The sequence below is a fragment of the Sander lucioperca genome, chromosome 4 (assembly GCF_008315115.2).
Source record: "Sander lucioperca isolate FBNREF2018 chromosome 4, SLUC_FBN_1.2, whole genome shotgun sequence".
Taxonomy (NCBI): Eukaryota; Metazoa; Chordata; class Actinopteri; order Perciformes; family Percidae; genus Sander; species Sander lucioperca.
Window position 1 is genome coordinate 3437051 of NC_050176.1, and position 16369 is coordinate 3453419.

Below are 16369 nucleotides of genomic sequence, written 5' to 3' on the forward strand. Positions count from 1 at the left end.
GTTTGTTCTCAGGTTATTCTTGGACAGACCGAATGTTACTAGGAAAGATGAAAGAATTGCTCATGTAATCCTGGATATCAGAAACTATTTTAACTTCAACAACACAAAACATAAAAGAAGAACTCTGATAGTTAAGACGCCTCCTGAGCAGCCACAGTCGACTTGAGTTCAACCACAGCCAAGTCAGAGTTGGGAGCCGTTAGGTCAATGTGTAAAAAGAGCCATTGGCTCACAAATGTGAGTGTTGTGTTGTGGAAACAAGCAGGTGTATTATGGGGGCCTTAAAACACAGCGGTATCACTTTGCATAGGGGCTTTCCCTTGTTACTGTTTCTGCTTGATGGATTGCATCATTATCCTAACATTGTTTTCCTGTGTGTGCTAACTGTCAATATGACCGTTTAGGGTTTCATGTTCCTAGGTCCTGAGAGCCACAAAGAGAAAGAAGAATTTTGTTTTTGTCGGGAGTTTCCGAGGCTCATTTGTAATGGGCCCCATGGTTTGTTTGATGTTGGCAGGGTCCAGCCTGCGTCTCAAGTAGTGATGAATTTACCAATAGTGACGGGTTCTCAACAGCAAATGGATCATTTCTGTTCCAATGCTCAAGTAGTGATGAATTTACCAATAGTGACGGGTTCTCAACAGCAAATGGATCGTTTCTGTTCCAATGCTTAAGAGTACACATAAGGTTTTTACTGATGTGATGTTTAAACACCGTATGTCATAAAATGCTTCAGACAGACCTTTAGGGCTAAAACTTACAATCCTTTTTTCATTATTATTAAACTGATGATTATTGTCTCCTTTAATCGATAAAGCATTTGGTCTATAAAATGTTAGAAAATAGTGAAAAATACCCATCACAATTTCCTTGAGGCCAAGGTGACATACTGAAGTTGTTTGTTTTAAAAGACCAACAGTCCCAAACCCTACAATGCTTTTAATTTCTGATGAAAAAATTAAACAATTAACTTAGCAAAGTATTTCCTTATTCATTTCATGTCGATCAACTAAGTGGCATTGCCAGCAAATTAATACAATGCAAAACGTCTCATTAAATACCTCGAAAACATTTTTTCAAGAGGAAGTGTCACTGACATCATTAGTACAACAAAACGTTTTTCATTCATTTCATTTTCATGATGGGGGAAACTGGTGCAGCAGAGGTTACAATATCCTAATTTTATTTTTGTACCAGTATGGGTCAAGCTCCAAAATTGCTGCTTCCTTAAATTCCCATAATGCAACTTATTTAATATTTCCTGTCTGGTAATTATCCATGTCTTTTAAACAGAATTTGTAGTCAGCAAGGACAAAGTGCAATAACCCTAATGACATCATAATGACATCATCAGGGTTATTTTCTTAGACTTGACACAAAAAGGATGCAAAACTGTTTTTTACATCCTGAGTGGTACAACTAAGGATCAGTAAACGGATCTTAAAATCGGTGAGTTGGCCCTTTTCAGTGAAAACACGAAAGTAAAAGCTCAATGGTGATTTAAGCCCCCAACTTTGACTTCAAGGCAGCGCTGCGGCCGTTGACTTCAATGCACCTAACCCTAACCCTAACCATTGCCTAATCCTAGTGCCGCCCAGGCAGCGCTGCCTGGAAGGCGATGTTGGGGGCTTAAAACACTAAAGTAACAACATTTTTCAGTCTTCCAGCTAAACTATTTCACTGCAGGACATCAGGTTAGGAGCTATGTACTCTCTTAGCTTGGGGACAGGAAGAAAATACACAAATTAAAATCGCGAAGCTCCGACTCCAACTTTCCTTTTGTTTTCCATATCCTTCACACGAGCAGAGTGCTCTGGCTTTTTCATTAGTGCCTGTTTGTTCATCCTTGGTAATGATCTCATAAGGGGCTTTTTAGTAGAACATGGCGCTCTGTGATTGAATGGTTTTATGTGGAGTCAAAGCACTCAGGTTTGCACAGCGGGGCGCCACTTCAGATCACTCAGCGCAAATCCCCATGGAGCTCTGGGGGAAAGAACCATCGATTGCTGCTCAGCCTCCCTCTTTATTTTTTCCTTCTTCTACCCCCAATTTTTCCCTCTTGCAAAATAATCCACTTTAACCGTCCCACTCCATTTCCTCTCTCCCTTCCCCTGAAACGAGTGATTAAGCGCTTAACCAGTTTACACACAAAGAGAGAAGTGTTTGAAATGCAAACACATAAACACCTGGGACTTTTCAGGTTGTGTATATTGTTTTATGGGTTGTTGTGGCAGTATTTAGTTCAAATTGACTTCATCAGTATGTAAATGTAAAGGGTTGTAGGCAGTGATAATAGCTTCCCACGTGTAGCACTATTTTAACATTTCAGCAGTTTAATGGTATTCTACATAAAGTCTGTTAGAAATGATTATTTACAAAAAAAATAGGATGAATATTTTGGTCTGATCTTGTGGAAGTGCGTCATTTACACCTGCAGAATGAATTAAGGTGTGATAACATGTATCATAAGATTTAAAGGTAGATATTGCTTACAGTAAATATTCATTCATGGTAGTTATATGTCTATTTAATCAAATAATTTGCTTCAGTGCTACTAATGTTACCATAAAACATAGTCTTATTGGCAGCAAACGTTAACCATTTGATTAATCACAGTTGGGATATAATGCAAACTGTTCCACTTTAATTTTCATCCACTTGGGGGCAGCACACATACTGTAGCAGTGCTTATTCATACATCCATCAGACAACATTAGAGCAACATTACTGTAGCATTTGGAATTGTGTTTCTGGCCCCCTGGTAAATAGAAGTCCAGTATTCAACCTCCATTTAGCTCTGCTTTTTTGTGTCTCCACCACCTCCTGAGGGAAACACTGTATTTGGCTCTATAGTTGCTGATTGCTCATGCTAGTTGCTAACTTTGTCAGTCTTCTGTTTAGGTCTGGGCAGGTAGTGTAGTGTACAGTGGGTTTACCGGAACAGCTGCCTGCTGCTGCGGCTTCTGGAAATGGTGCTGTTAAGAGCAGTGAGGGTGAACCAACACATTCAAGTCGTGGACTGTAAAACCAAAAACAATGAGCTGAAAGCACATCTTAGAGCTGAGGGAAACCACCGTGTTGGGTTACAATTTGTTGGGTTAGAATTCCCTGGGGTTTGTCACACTGGCGATTTTAGACCCTTTTTAGGGGGGGGGCTCAATCAATTTTAGTGCTTCAAGTTAGAGTTTGCAAACTTGTATGTCAGTGACAGAGGACAAAGAATTACAGGTTCAAAGAGCTTGAAACAGGTTTAATATCCTGGGGGGGGGGGGAGGGGGGGTGTTTATCACTTTTGCGAGGCACTGTATCAGTGTCACATTCTCATTCCCTAAAGGTCTGATCCTAGAATCACCCCTGGTTTGTCACTATGAGTGACCACTTTCACATTACATATTGTGGTTTCATCCACTGTTAATGTAAGACATTGATCAGAGCAGCTTTAAAGGCACAGATCCACTGTTTTTGATTTAACAGCTAATCCCAGATCTAAAAACTGAAAGAAAAAGGGAGAAGGGATTTAAAAAAAAAAAAAAAAAAACGCTCTTAGAGAGGGTGTTGTTTTGGAAATAAACCAAATGATCTGTGCATCTGTTGACATGTCTCATTAACCCCCCTCCCACACACACGCACGCACACACGCACGCACACACACACACACACACACACACACACACACACACACGGTTTAGATAGTATCTTCCTTGGTCTATCCGAGTGCCATCTGCAGGGCTGAGCCTGTGACATCACTTCCTCTCACACATACAGGCGCTGGTGGGAAATTGTACCACCATGACATCATGTAATGGTTCCAACATGTGGTGAGATGAGTTGTATCCAACTGCCCGTGGATGCCGGAATGCGAGCACAACTTTACAAAAAAAGTCACTTTCTCTGTCCACCTTAACCACGGCGGCCTCGGCCCTGATTGAGCTCCAGTTCATCCGGACTCAAATTTCATATTTTAGCCAGACTTGGCCTTGAAATTAGGCTTTTCCAGCGTACTTAAGTAACAAAGGGACCACAGGGAGATTAGAGTCCATTTCCACCTTAACTTTTAAGGTGAAACTGCACATGAATCCCCTTTTTAATGATGTCACGATGACCTCCACTCTCACCCTCTGTGCTGTTATTATCATATCGCTCAGAGTCTTAGTCCAATAACTCAATGTGACTCCTCAAACTCTTTCATCCTGCCTAAGGATCTTCACACATCTTGTATCCATCATGTGTCCCTCCCACACACGATACACTCCTCCTCTGTTCTCACGTTAATCTGCCCGTTCCTCCCTCACTCATTTCCACTCTCCTCCAGCCATTCACTCATGTAAGATTCTCCCCCACCCCCCTCTCCTTTCTTCGAAATGGTACACTAGGAACTATTGAGAATAGCCCGTTGTGTGTGTGCTGGCTGCATTTGTCTTGGCACCAGCTCAGGGTTCTAATATTGCCACTTCAGATTAAGTGTACTAGATGACTGTGGAAGGGGGCTTCCTTCTCATAAGGCTGCAGTAAAAGATCAGAGGATGAGGGAGGAGATGTCCACTAATCCATCTACTTACGATTCGTGCCGTTTTGTTACCCTAACTTAAACCACCAGTCACGGAAAATGACTTGTGAAAGCCATTTACTGTACACAAGACATTTTTTGGTAGCATGTACGCATAAAAGGTTTTCACACACGCACGCAGTCGACTCGCTTTCACAATCCGGAAATAAGAGAAAAACTAATGATAACGTGGGAAGTGTTTCAAAACTTCCCAACTTTTTGGCATGTTTATGAGTTGAACTCTCCCCTCTTGTAGTTGACTCACACACACATGCTGTCAAAGAGGGTAATAGTTCTGCCACTCGTAATGAACTTCAGAGAAAGCAAGCCCAAATATGTAAGCTGGTGTTTATGTATGTGTGGGTGTGTGTAAGCTGCTGTGCAAATGGGTTGGCCTTTGATGTAGCCCTGCTCGGATCCTCTTGTAGTTAGCCGTTCCCAGGCCGTGTGAGTCTGTCCTATTCTTTTTCAAGGGCAGGACACAGAGAAAAAAATAGAGACAGGGAAATGAGAGACAAAGGCAGGCTTTCTCAGTTTTACTGTCTTTGGTTGATGCTGAAAAGAAAACAAGCTAAAGAGGGCAATTCACCCTAAATACCTCCATATTTGCTTTTGTGTGTGTGTGTTGTGGTGCTAAAATGTGAGGGTGCATTTTCGTGCACATGTGTAAATTATACCCAATGACAATATAACCAGTCAGACATATGTTAAAGCAACTTGCAACATATCTTTTGAGTTTGAGGAAAACAGTTGCCCCAGCCACGTTTAGGTCCAAAGTCTGGACCCATAGTTGCTCTATAGTTCTGTAATTTTAATTTACAGACTAAAAAACATGTGCTGCACAATTGTGCTGTTTTCAAACAGTTTGGACTTGCAGTGAATAACGAGAGAAAACCTCCACTTAACCTTTTGTTACAGGCATTTTGTATTCACAGTTAGACCGGTATTGTGATGTATCATTATAGGATTGTCTAGCAATATATTGATTATTGCAGAATTGATATATCGTGAGCCATGTATCGTGTATTGTATGGTGAGGTACCCTGTGATTCCCACCCTTAGTTCCTAGTACCCAGGTCCAATTTATGTTCAGTCTAATAGGGTCAAGGTCCTCCTGGGTCTATGTATTTAATATGGGAGCGCATGAGAACACTGGTATACTATAATCAGGAGAGAAATGTGTTGATGTAGAGTACTGAACTGTAAAGGGCATGCAGGGAAAAATGATGAGGGGCCATGGGACATAATTCACAATTACCTCACACACATACAAGTGAAATGCTCTCACACACTCTACTGAAATGCTTGTACACTACTGAAAAATTATACTCTCACATACTATACTGAAACCTCGCACGCACACAACAGAATCACTCTCATAAACACTACTGTGATGCTCTCACGTGCAATACTGAAATGCTCTCATACTGAAACGCACTCATATACACAACTGAAACGGGATTTGTGAGATATGAGAGCGTTTCAGTATTGCGTGTTTCAGTAGTGTCTATGAGAGCATTTCAGTAGTGTATATGAGAGGGTTTCAGAAGTGTTTATGAGAGCATTTCAGTTGTTTGTATGAACGCGTTTCAGTATTGCTAGGAAAGGATTTTACTTGAACAGGAAAGCATTTCACTTGAACAGGAAGGTGGCTGGGAAAAGTATGCCCTGACCGGGACGGGAACCTCAGTCTCCCGCATGAAAGTCAATGCTGTTACTCAATGATCTATGCAGCTGTTGGAATTATATATATATATTATATTAGAAACAAAAATCTCAAGATATAGTGGAGTAATAAAGCATCCTGAGCAGAGAATAAAGTCACACTCTCTGTGTGTGTGTGTGTGTGTGTGTGTGTGTGTGTTGTAGTCCCAGCTTCTCTGTTCTTTGTTTTGTGCACGTGGGGTGCATGTGGTTGTGAAAAAACGTAGGAATTTTCACGTATTGGGGAACGGTCTGTGAGAGCCGTGTGGAGGCAATCCAAGCCACTGTTTTTAATATTTCATGTACAGCCCCTTTAAGTTCTCAAGAAAACACTGCTTCTTTTTAACACATTTTATATACATTATTACACAGTATAGGATGTAGATAGCCTGGATGCCAGGTCGGGAAGTTCGGTCTGGACTTGATCCGTTGTGGAGCAACTATGCTCGAACCAGAGGTGTTTGGACCAATCAAATGGTCAGGGCGGGCTTTATACGATGATGGACAGATGATCAACAGTAACGTAATCTACCACGTTACCAAAGAGCGCTTGGGTTGAATTCGTTTACAACAAAGGTGGCCGCCATCGTGTCTGTTATAGAAGATATCGACAGCGCATTCATTTTAAAAGAGGAACAGAGAACTGCGATCACGTATGTATACGCATTGCCACATCCGTCCGCACGACGCAGAAACTGCTGCCTCTGACTTTGCTCGGTCGAAGCCATGGATGTATTAAGAGTTGGGGGGGGACCTAGTTTATTTTTTAATAATTTATAATTTATAATTTTACCTAGTTTAATAACTCTGGATTCGGCTACTAATGAATGTTAAAAACGTGAAGTTTTAAACAAAGACCCTTTAAGTGTCCAGGCTGGTAAGTTGATGTACCCCAAAAAGAATTAGAAGTTTCTTTCGCCATGCAAAGTCTATGGAAAAAGTCTTTCTGGGCCAGAGGGGCGCAGTTCCACCGTTGACTGCTAAGCCCATGGTTGCTTTAAGACATGGCGCTGTTCCTCAGGGGTTGGTCGAAGCCTGCCTTTGACTCTCCGTTGCTCTGATTGGTTGTAGGTCTATCCAATTGAGTGTAGAGGCATTTTTTTCCTGGTTCGGTTGAAACACGCCCCATAATCACAGCCTAATGGAGCGGTATCAGACTCATATTCTGACTTGAATCTGAGTATGACGACATCAGGCTAGTCTGTAGAGCTGCCCCTCTATCTATCAATAGTTCACACAATTTTAATCATTGTGCGTTCGATCAAGAAGCCGTTGTGCAAAGCTAAGAAAACGTGTATGTGTACATTGTCATATTAGCAGCACCATAATACATAGTACATACATACTTTATATCGTCAAATGTACCTACTGTATAGAAGTCTGTTCATCCTAGACATCATCACTTTAGCTGAATAGTTTTTTTTAATCGTACTTGACTTTATAGTACAGATGAATTAAGAAATTGGAAGAAGTGTTCCCCGTTCATTCAAATGAGAGTTCCTTGCTGGACGCATACTGTATGCTGAAGAAGTTCTTCTGGCTTCCTCAGCTGCCACATTTTGATTTTGTCCGAGCATGTGCATTAGAGTTCTCCTCTGGCTGACGTCCTGCTGACTCCCTGCACGCATCAATGGCATGGAAATAGTTTACTAATACAGCACTTTGAGACTTATGTTGGGCCTAATGGCAGTGGTTGAAGAAGTATTCAGATCCTTAACTTAAGGAAAAGTGTCGATACCACACTGTAAAAAAATGAAAATTGAAAATGTTACTTAAGTAAAAGTATGTAAGTAAAGAAAAATCCTGGAAACGATCCAAACTGTTCTGTGTTTAATCGTCTAATAATTTCAGCTATACTTGTAGGTCTGTATATTGTCGGGTAGTTTAATTTATAATAAAACCTCATATGTTATAAACTACATGTGTTTTGTGTGCAAAAATCTTCATTTGTAAAGTAACTAGTAACTAAAGCTGTCGGATTAATGCAGTGGAGTAAAAAGTACAATATTTCTCTCTGAGATGTAGTGGAGTAGAAGTAGAAAGTGGCATGAAAAGAAAAGACTCAAGTAAAGTACAAGTACCTCAAATTTGTACTTAAGTACAGTACTTGAGTTAATGTACTTAGTTACATTCCACCACTGCCTAATGGCTTGAATTGTAATCAACAGTCAATAATCTGTGTGTGAAAACAAAGTATTTTTGGGCCTTTGGAAGTCTGTTGATCTGCATTTCCGACTGTGGCCACTACACCAAAATCACAGCCCAGCACTGATCCTGGGGGCTTGCTTTAAAGTCCCGTATAAATCACTTCCTTTGAGGTCAAAGGCCACATATTTTTTCCTCCTCACACCTTTCCTGCTGTCTCTCTAAAACAGCGCCTTTGGAAACATCCAAGCTGCTCCTTCTGTGTCTGGGATGTGCTTTTAACATACCATACAAAGCTTGTTTTACTGTGTGTGTGTGTGTGTGTGTGTGTGTGTGTGTGTGTGTGTGTGTGTGTGTGTGTGTGTGATTGAAGCAACCTGCAGGTGGAGGAACAACCGGTAACCTACAGTATCTCCAGCCTTCAAAAAAAAAAAAAAAACACCTTTATGTTCCGCCGCCAGATGTGGGAAGAAGCAGCGAGAAATTGTGGCAAAGAGCCAGAAGGAATTGTGTCAGAAAGCAGCTTTTGCAGGTCATTGTGTATTTTCACTCCCTTTTCCTGTCTGTCTGTCTCGCAGTCATTTTTAGCATTGCTGAAATTTTCAGAACTATCAGTGCACTTATTTATTGCATGTGTGAAGATGGGCTGATTGATGAGTAAAGGATCGTCACCAGCCGAGCCACGTACAGTAGTTCCCAAAGATCCTTCTGCAGTGTCCCTATCCAAGATTAATACCATATTTTACGTCTGTAGTTAACATCTGTGACTGCAGTATAAGTAATGAAGTCACTGAAACAGTGCCTTCCTTATATACTACACCCTTTGTGTCACATCTTTAACTGTCTCAGATCTACGGTGGCCGACAGGGGCAAACGCACCGCAACTCAATGAAACACACGCAAATAGACAAAACGCAAGCAAATTAAGAAAACATCTTTATTAATTTGACAACACATGTGCAGCATTTAGCAAACGCGCTGCAAATACACACAACCAAATACACAGATGCGCTGCAAATATAGAAACGATGCAAAAAGAAAAGCACACAAACTCCAAACGTGGCTCCCCGTGGGGTCGAAAATCAAGCTGTTCCACTCAGCGCTCCCCCTAGAGGCCTGGAGAACTTCCGTTGTGTAATCTGGATGCGGCGTATTTTTTTAGTTGCATTTGTTTTCGGGGATTGTGTGCTTTTCTTTTTGCATCGTTTCTGTATTTGCAGCGCGTTTGTGTATTTGGTTGTGTTGTGTGTATTTGCAGCGCGTTTGCTAAATGCTGCGCATGTGTTGTCAAATTAATGAAGATGTTTTCTTAATTTGCTTGTGTTTTGTCTATTTGCGTGTGTTTCATTAAATTGCAGTGTGTTTGCCCCTGTCGGCCACCGTACAGATCCATTGTTCTCACAACAGGTCTGTTGATCTTCTATATAGTCAGTTCAGAAGTAACCGTTGCCAGTTATCAATCAGATTCAGAGTTCCAGTTATATGGAAAAAGAATTCTGCTTCCCTTCGCAGTCACTACTCATTTACAGTATGGAGTACAACACTGTATGTAAATGTAGTTATGATATAGTGTATAAACGCCATGCAAATCTGTTACTGTAATATTTTTTACTTTTTCTTCTTTGTTTTTTATCTGTAGTACCCCTGTGTATTTTATTATGTTATTTCATATTTCTTCTTTTCAGATTATTTTATTCCATAGGCACAAATATAGAAAGTACGGAAGAGGAGTAGGGCCACATGTGAAAAATGCATTTGAGTTCTGAGTTTAAAGTCAGAATTCTAAAGCCCAGTTCAGATCAAAGATTTGCGACGAGACGAGTTGAAACTTGCAACTTCTTGCAACGAGGCGTTCTGCAACCCTAGACAAGACGGTGTTTCATCTCCATGACAACGCCTCATTATTCTTCTGTTCTAACTTCCAAATTTTAGGCTTTTTCGTAGCTGGATGTATGATTTGTTGTTAAATTAGGGCTGTCAGCATTAACGCGTTAATCGCGATGCGATTAAGGGCCGAGCATAATGCGTTAATTTTTTTTAAATCGTATTAATCGCATGCCGCCATTTATTAATTTATTTTCACTTCACTCGGCTTTGCGTCGTGCCTAACAGGCTACTATTTTGCCATACTTCCTCGTAACACATCCTGCTGCTGCAGGAATAGCAACGCGGATTTCGGCGCCTCATTTCGGTACCACTGATATGTCTGCGCTTCTCTCTGATGCTCTGAAACAGACGTTACAGGCAACAGAAACATCGCTGCACGTGACGCTAGTTAACATTATACTCAACAGTAGCTAATGTTAGCCTACCACTAGCTAGTAGCTGGATTAAACACGGTTACAATGCTGACAGCTAACGCTAAACGGTGTAAAGTTTGACTGTGTTTTACTGTAGAGGATTCAACACCGGGATGCAACAATCTGCAGCTGCTGTTGTCGGAAAAACACAGACGGTGCGTTCAATGAAACTGGTAATTTACAGCCTCATGGTGCATTCAAAGTTGTTGTTAAATGCTCTTTTCCCATCTGGTGGTTGTTTTTGTCATTCAACAGCTATTTACTAGTGAAATAAGTTATTGTTATAGTGATTACATTATTATTAAACATTTAATTTTGACGATATGGCCTTAGCAATAAACAAGCCATTCTTTAATGTCGCCAACTGTTTAGTACCCTTCTTTTTTAACTTTCTTAAAAAGTATCGGTTCAGGCACCGGTACCGTTTTAAAAGTACCGCTTTAGCACCGGTATCCAAACCAAACAATACCCAACCCTAATATTGACTCTAGATTCAAATGTGTGACTAGATTCACACAGTTTTCTTTAGTTTACAATAAATAAATAAATAATAAACAAATACAAATCTTAAAATCAAGTTCATAAACATTGCTGCAACCACCCGATCGTGTAGATACATGCTGCATAACATCAGAAGGATACGTCCCCTTCTAACGCAGAAGGCGGCTCAGGTTCTGGTTCAGGCTCTAGTCATCTCACGTCTAGACTACTGTAACTCCCACCTGATTGGCCTGCCTGCATGTGCCATCCGACCCCTGCAGCTCATTCAGAATGCAGCGGCTCGACTTGTCTTCAACCTCCCCAAGTTCTCTCACACTACACCTCTCCTCCGCTCTCTTCACTGGTTACCAATTGCGGCCCGCATCCGCTTCAAGACACTAGTACTTACGTACAGGGCCACGAACGGATCAGCACCCGCTTACATCCAGAACATGGTCAAACCCTATACCCCAACCCGCCCACTTCGTTCTGCATCAGCCAAACTGCTGGCTGCTCCCTCACAGCGAGGGAGAACTAATCACTCAACGAAATCCCGACTGTTCACTGTCCTGGCTCCCAAATGGTGGAACGAGCTCCCCATCGATATCAGGATGGCCGAAAGCCTACACATCTTCCGCCGAAGGCTAAAAACACATCTCTTCCGACTACACCTCGGATAAAAAAAAAAATTCTTGAACTTGCACTTTCGAACCTGCACTTTCATTTGTCTCTTTGTAGCTTTGCCTATTTAAAGCTACTGTATTTGCACTTACTACTTGTGGTCTGGAGTTTGAACCTTCACAGTTGAAAGCACTTAATTGTAAGTCGCTTTGGATAAAAGCGTCAGCTAAATGACATGTAATGTAATGTAATAAAGTAATTTTCTTTGCATTCATTTGATTACCAATCACGATACACTGGTAAGAATTGCTTTCCATTATTAATATGTACTTAAAAACAGTTCTGAAATGCAAAATAATAGAATTTTAATCATGTGATAAAACATGCGATTAATTGCGATTAACTATAGAAATTCAACGATTAATGGCGATTAAGAAAATGTAATCGTTTGACAGCCCTAGTCTAAATATGAATGTGGATAACGTTAGTGATAGTGAGATGCTTGCTACAGTTGCATTTCTAGTGATGAATTGGCGAAAACACGTTTTATTTCGCTGATTCACTGCTTTGCTCTAACGCCGCTGGGCGCTCCCTCTCTCTTCAGTCCCTCTCTATCTCGCTTACCCAGAAATGTTACCGTGCTTTCGGGAGGTCGATGAAGCTCCGTCTAAAACTCTGCCATTTCTACCAGCTGCTTTTAACATTAAAATAAAATGGATTATGGATATAGTTTATAGCTGACTTTACCAGCTGACTTCTCTATTAGCTGTTGAAACAGGTGACGTCCCTTAGCCTGTGTTCTAAAACCAGTCTGCAACTCGACAGGCTGACCGTGCAGATCCACCTGGCCATGCGACTATTCTGTCGCGCCGAGCTCCACTTTATTCCTATGGGCGACTGGGGGCGCCCAAAATGCTGCACGTCAAAAAGCTGGCCAATGCCCATCTTTATGCAAATTAATCTGTTGAACGCAATGAGACTATCCATTAGAAGTAGAGCACAAGGGAGACTGGGAGCGGGTCCTTTGTTCTAGACGTCCTACTACAAAAATGCTCAGTCGAGTAGCGAAAATGGACGCGTCACCACGCTTCAGTCGTGTCGCCAAAGTGGATCAGAGATCACAGTCAGTCGCAGCGAAACCATCAGCTGGCTTGAGTCGAGCTGATACGTGCCGGCTCAGACCGCTGCAACTTTTATTTTCTGACTTTATTCTCAGAATTCTGACTAATTCTAACCCTAATCATCTTTGGTAAGAAAGAAAGAAAGAAAGAAAGAACGAACAACATGCTGTGACCGTGTACATATGTTTAGAAAAGAGAGGCTCTCTGAGTGAATTGGCCCTCTATGGGTGGAGAGCTGGAACGACAGCAGCTGTCAGCACAGAGGAAGGAGATATCCACAACAGTCAAGATTTTTTTCCTCACCCTCATGCTTTTTGGTTTGGGATTTGGACAAAGTCATCTCAGATCTCATCTTATCTTAGAGGCAACACATCTCGGAGATAAAAAGGAACATTTAAACAGCAGATGGGCAAAGATGTGTGCGCACACTCCACCATCAAGTTTAGTCAAAGACACGACAGCCTCGCAAGGGCAACGCATTAAGGCTAAAACGAAGGTGCTAGTTGAGCATGGATGCTGCTGACTATCAGTCATACACATTTCAAAGCTTGTAATTTTAAAGTTATAAGAGCTCCCTCCAAAAGCTTTTTCTGCCTGAAGGATGGAGCTCTCAGGAAGAGGGTTCCCTCCGGGATCCTCTCTATCTGTTATCTCACACATACCACAACACACATGCACATGTTCAAACACATGCTTATGTTGATGTACGCACACGCATACGCACACACACACACGCACACACGCACGCACGCACGCACGCACACACACACACACACACACACACACACACACACACACACACACACACACACACACCTCACTTATCTTTGGATGGAACATCTGCTAAACTCTACTCTTCACCCCTCCACCTGAGCATGAGTAAATGTTATTCTATTGATTCTCCATTAAGGTTTCACAACTTTCCCCAGAACAGATGTCAGGCGAGCATCGCACAGATTTATGCTTTTAATAAAAAATGCAATAAGGAGAAAGAAGAGGAGGAGGAAGAAGACGAGGAGGAGGAGGAGGAGGAGGAAAGGACACTCTTCTCATGAAGGAGAAACCTGGAGGTAGGTATGTTAGTGCATGTGTGTTTGTGTCTTACTTGGCAGCCCTTTTCACAAGTTTCACCTCTACTGATGTGGTTGGCGAGAACTTTTTTTAAAAGCGCATTTGAAGAATCCTCAGCCGTTACAAGACGAAACACCCACATGTGTTTGTGTGTTTGTGCGTGCGTGCGTGCCAGTGAGTGAGCTCAGATTGACTTGACTCTTTTACTTCAATCACATCTTTGTAGGTCTGCTTGTGGATCCTATAAGCAAAGCGCAGGGGGAGAGGTTGCATAGCAGAGCTTCAAGGGTTTCTCTGGCTGAGCCATAAGGGATCTATATAGCACCAGCAACCTGACTCGCAGGCAGATGGGTAAGGATGAAATGATAAAATATCAGATAAGAATCTGTCAAAAATTTAAAAAATGCACCGGTCAATAATCCATGTTTTTACCTGAGCACCTGCATTTGAGTTTGAGAATCAGACAGACAGAGAAAGAACAAAGAGAGAGATCAACAGAGAGTAAAGTCCCTTTCCGACCGGCGGGATTTTTGCAGTTCCTAGAACATAACGTTCCTAGAACCCTTTTTTTCTTGTGTTCCGACTGGACCAATTTGGGGATTATTAAGTTCCTCTGGCCACAGTTCCTGTAACTCTTTCAGCTCCTACTTCAGGGCACGGCCTTTTCCCTTTTCTGCATAGGAACCCTTACCGTGGATTTCCACTGGATGCAGAACGCCTGCGGACCGGCTCCGCTGCGGAACGGCTGCATGCTCCGCCGTCCGTCAATACCCACCAGGTCCAGATTTGTTGCGTAACGGCTGCGGCCAGCTGACCACGAGATCTCGCGAATTCATGTATGTTCACGCGATATAACAGGATGTAGTTTCTATAAACAGAACCACAAAACCAACAACAGTTTGTTTCCATCCAGAGGAGTAGAGGGGAAACAACTCTGTGCTGTGTTTTCAAGGTGTAGTGCAGGGAATATGCTCTGCGTATCTGCTCCCGAGGGCTGCGGACTGACGGAGCTGGGACGGAGTAGGGACGCAGACGTTCTGCAGTCAGTGGAAATACACACATTGACTTTAATGGAAACCTAATGACTCCGTCGACGTTCCGGAGATGTTCCGCATCCAGTGGAAATTGCCAGTTAGAGACCTAGCAACGTCTGAAACACAACATATTCTTCTGTTGCAATTCGCCTACGAATGCTAACTCATAAGACAAACATCACGCATTCAACCAACTGATTGTTAATGCTAGTTGGACTTACCCGTCGTTTCGTTTGCCTGTTGCGCTCTGCTCTTCTATCTTCTTCCATCATATTAATTAGCATCATATCATGCTGGAGCCTTCGTCTTCTGTGTTTCTCTGTTAAGTACTCCAGCCTAGTCTTTAAACGCCGCCGTTCGAACTCCGGTACGAGGATCCCAGCAAGGCACAACAGGAACATTCCGATGGCCTCCTCCATGCTGGTTTGTTGTTGTATGTGGCGCTAAAGTCTAGTGATGACGCTATAAAGACCGTTGCCGTGCTTGCGTCACTCCCTTACCCCTCCTACCAGTTCCTATGGCCACTTGGCCAGTGCAAATGCAAATGGAAAAAACGGTTTTGGGGGAGAGTAGTTAGTAGAACTGTTTAGAAGTGGACTGTTCCTATAACTACGTTCCTGTAACTACTTGGTCGGAAAGAGGCTTAAGAAAGTGAGGGAGGAGATACTGACTTGATAGAGCATGTGACACAGAGATAGATAGAAAGTGTTTTGGAAGATGCATCGAGCATTACTCTCTAAAAAGTTAGAAATGTAAGACTTCAGGGGCGGAACCAGGCGTTGTAAACATTCGGGGCTCAGCCCAGAGCCCAGAGATCTTTTCCCCAATTTACAACGTGCACTATTTTTCATGATATTTGATAATAGAATGCCTAAAAATCATTAGGGAAAAACATGATAGTTGCAGAGGGAAAAAACCCATCCTGTATCGCCGTCATGCTATCTTGTATCTAACTGTTCGCTGTCTTCATCGTTCTGAAAGCAGAACACAACTAATGTCGCAGATTTTCACTCCTGACTTCTTAAAAGAGGCAACAATTGTCTCATGTTACTATTTTTAAGTCAGGCTACATAACATAGGTGGGAAAGGAATTTGGTGTTTAACAGCACTACCAATATTTTTGAAAGTTGTTTTTGCAATGAAAAATAATTAGAGAAGAAGACATTGTTAAAAAAATAAATAAAAAAGTAAGGTTATTTTTAAAACCCTAAAAGATTCAGGGCTTCTTAGAAAACATTTGTGGCTGGAGGCTCAGAAGACACCCCGGCTCTCCGCCCCTGAAGATAGGAGGACACGTCTCACACACACACACACACACACACACACTGAAACTCCCAATTCTACCAA

At 42.0% G+C, this 16369-nt stretch overlaps 1 long non-coding RNA gene across 1 annotated transcript; it reads right to left on the reverse strand.

Annotated features, from left to right (window-relative positions):
• Positions 1-5287: 5287 nt before the first annotated feature.
• Positions 5288-16145, reverse strand: LOC116039644. Its single transcript, XR_004102471.1, has 3 exons — positions 16135-16145; positions 14321-14324; positions 5288-5369 (listed from the first exon to the last, which is right to left on the reverse strand). It is a non-coding gene; the product is annotated as an uncharacterized LOC116039644 (long non-coding RNA).
• Between the last annotated feature and the right edge of the window lie 224 nt (positions 16146-16369).